The 3,762-nt window shown below is 29.6% G+C and overlaps 1 pseudogene; it reads left to right on the top strand.

Moving 5' to 3' along the window:
• The window catches only part of LOC116853055, a 26,719-nt pseudogene that overhangs the window by 3,595 nt on the left and 19,362 nt on the right, over window positions 1-3,762 (top strand).

Raw genomic sequence — 3,762 nt, 5'->3', positions numbered from 1 at the left:
ATACCTGTAAAATATTCCACATACTTTCCTTATATTCCAACAATCAATAAATAACCGTAAAAATTAAATAACAATCATGAGAGAAAGTGAATTAAAAAAAAACTGCATAGTATATTAAATTTATAATTATTTATTAATTGTTCGAAAAAAAAAGAAAGTGTTCGGATTATTTTACGAGTTTGCTTGGTAGATTGCAAATGCTATTTAATGGATATATATTTTTATTCTAACATTGCAAGAATTTTTAACATGTATTTTCTCGCCTTTGACGTCATCAATCAATAGTTCTGCGGCGAGGAGCCACGAATATTAAGAATTATTTACAACACAGTAGCAATTACGTTTTAAAGTCGTAGAACCAGTCTATGAATTATTCATATATCTATTTTTTTTCGCGTAAACTCGTGAAGAAGAAAAGTTTTACTGAGATTGTCAATAAAACTTTTCAGTTCTCATGAATTAACCCGAAGAAAACAGACACATAAATAATTCGCAGAGTAGTGCTACAATTTTAAAACATAACTGCGACCGTATTTTAGGCAATGCTGCAAGAGCAATAACGATCGTACAATTACGAAACAATTATTTTTATGAAATCTGTTTTATCCCCTCTAAAAAATATTTTATAAACAATTTGATATTCCAACTTTTCAGATCCACCGTTATCTGCTAATACCACTGCGCCAAATAATATTTCTAATATTAATGACCAAGCTTGTATATCAAGCAAAAGTACCTGCGATGTTGACCAGTGCAATAAACATTCTAATAAGGCTAGCACTAACCAAACGACCTGTGATGTAAATGCACATACAAATATATGTTCCGCATTACCTAAAGATGCTGTGATTACCGATAATGATTCTTCTACGTTAGGTACTAATACCAAAAATAATAAAGATGGTAAGCATTAGAAGGGATGATATGAATATTTATATTCATTAAGGTTCCTGAAGTCAAAATTATTGCAAAATACGTTGAAACAAAATGATGCATTTACAAAATAAAACTAGCGATCGACGGAGTATGCTTGTAAAATATTCCTCAAACTTTCCTTATACTCCAACAATCAATAAATAGCGGTAAAAATGATGTGACGGTCATGAGAGAAAGTAAATTAAAAAAAAATATTGCATACTATATTAAGTTTACAGTTATTTAATAATTGTTCGAAAAAAAAGTGTTCGGATTATTTTACAAGTTTGCTTAGATTGCAAATGTTACTTTATGGATATATATTTTTATTTTAATATTGCAAGAATTTTTAACATGTATTTTCTCGCCTTTGACGTCATTAATCAATAGTTCTGCGGCGAGGAGCCACGAATCTTAGGAATTATTTACAACACAGTAGCAATTACGTTTTAAAGTCGTAGAACCAGTCTATGAATTATTCATATATCTATTTTTTTTCGCGTAAACTCGTGAAGAAGAAAAGTTTTACTGAGATTGTCAATAAAACTTTTCAGTTCTCATGAATTAACCCGAAGAAAACAGACACATAAATAATTCGCAGAGTAGTGCTACAATTTTAAAACATAACTGCGACCGTATTTTAGGCAATGCTGCAAGAGCAATAACGATCGTACAATTACGAAACAATTATTTTTATGAAATCCGTTTTATCCCCTCTAAAAAATATTTTATAAACAATTTGATATTCCAACTTTTCAGATCCACCGTTATCTGCTAATACCACTGCGCCAAATAATATTTCTAATATTAATGACCAAGCTTGTATATCAAGCAAAAGTACCTGCGATGTTGACCAGTGCAATAAACATTCTAATAAGGCTAGCACTAACCAAACGACCTGTGATGTAAATGCACATACAAATATATGTTCCGCATTACCTAAAGATGCTGTGATTACCGATAATGATTCTTCTACGTTAGGTACTAATACCAAAAATAATAAAGATGGTAAGCATTAGAAGGGATGATATGAATATTTATATTCATTAAGGTTCCTGAAGTCAAAATTATTGCAAAATACGTTGAAACAAAATGATGCATTTACAAAATAAAACTAGCGATCGACGGAGTATGCTTGTAAAATATTCCTCAAACTTTCCTTATACTCCAACAATCAATAAATAGCGGTAAAAATGATGTGACGGTCATGAAAAAAAGTGAATTAAAAAAAAATATTGCATACTATATTAAGTTTATAGTTATTTAATAATTGTTCGAAAAAAAAGTGTTCGGATTATTTTACAAGTTTGCTTGGTAGATTGCAAATGCTATTTAATGGATATATATTTTTATTCTAACATTGCAAGAATTTTTAACATGTATTTTCTCGCCTTTGACGTCATCAATCAATAGTTCTGCATCGAGGAGCCACGAATCTTAGGAATTATTTACAACACAGTAGCAATTACGTTTTAAAGTCGTAGAACCAGTCTATGAATTATTCATATATCTATTTTTTTTCGCGTAAACTCGTGAAGAAGAAAAGTTTTACTGAGATTGTCAATAAAACTTTTCACTTCTCATGAATTAACCCGAAGAAAACAGACACATAAATAATTCGCAGAGTAGTGCTACAATTTTAAAATATAACTGCGACCGTATTGTAGGCAATGCTACAAGAGCAATAACGATCGTACCATTACGAAACAATTACTTTTACGAAATCTGTTTTATCCCTTTTAAAGAATATTTTATAAACAATTTGATATACCTACTTTTCAGATCCATCGTTATCTGCTAATACCACTACGCCAAATAATATTTCTAATATGAATATTAATGTTCAAGATTGTATAACAAGTAAAAGTTCCTGTGACGTTGGACAGTGCAATGAACATTCTAATAAGGCTGACACTAACCAAACGACCTGTGATGTAAATGCATATATAAGTTCTGAATTACCTGAAGATGCTGTGATTACCGACAAACATTCTTCTATGTTAGTTACTAGTAGCAACAATAATGAAGATGGTAAGCATTGGAGGAGAAGATTGAATATTTATATTCATTAAGGCTCCTGGAGACAAAATTCTTGCAAAATATGTTGAAACACAATGATACGTTTGCAAAATAATAATACTTGCAATTGATGGATTGGACCTATAAAATATTTCACACATTTTCCTTATATTTGAAGAATTAATAAATAATCGTGACGAAATCATGAGAAGAAGTAAGATAAGAAGAAACGTTGCATGTGATGTTAATTTTAATTTTTTATTGATCGTTCGAATAAAAGGAAAGTGTGAACTATTTCACAAATTTGTTGAGTGAGTTGCAAATATTATTGTATGTATATATTTTTTTATTTCATATTTTGTACATATTTTTTCGCTGTTGACGTTATCAATCAAGATTTTCATGGAGAAAATCAGGATTCTTAACAATAACAGCAACGTAAAACTATATAATGAATATTTTTATGAATTGTATATTTTATTCCTGCTAAAAATTGTTTTATGGATTATTTTGAAAACTTTCTTCTCAGATTCTTCACTAGCTGCTGAAATCAGTATTGCGTTAAGTGTTATCACATCAAATATAAATTTGGAGGTCTAAGATTTCGTAAGAAATAAAAATTTTTGCGATCTCGAACTGTGCAATGAATATGTTAATAACATCAATGGTAATGAGGAAACCTATTATATAAATACCGATACAAATATAGAGGCTATGTATTTGTCTGAAGATAGTGCAATAACAAATAAAAATTCTTATACAATAGCTACGAATCATAACATTACAGAAGACGGTAAGTTTCAAACATATATTTGTTAATAGTGATAA

This window comes from Odontomachus brunneus, unplaced genomic scaffold (genome assembly GCF_010583005.1).
Source record: "Odontomachus brunneus isolate Ranch 3 - 2012 unplaced genomic scaffold, Obru_v1 Obru_scaffold_275, whole genome shotgun sequence".
Taxonomy (NCBI): Eukaryota; Metazoa; Arthropoda; class Insecta; order Hymenoptera; family Formicidae; genus Odontomachus; species Odontomachus brunneus.
The sequence above is the reverse complement of the archived record's forward strand: the minus strand, read 5'-3'. Positions and strand labels throughout refer to the sequence as shown.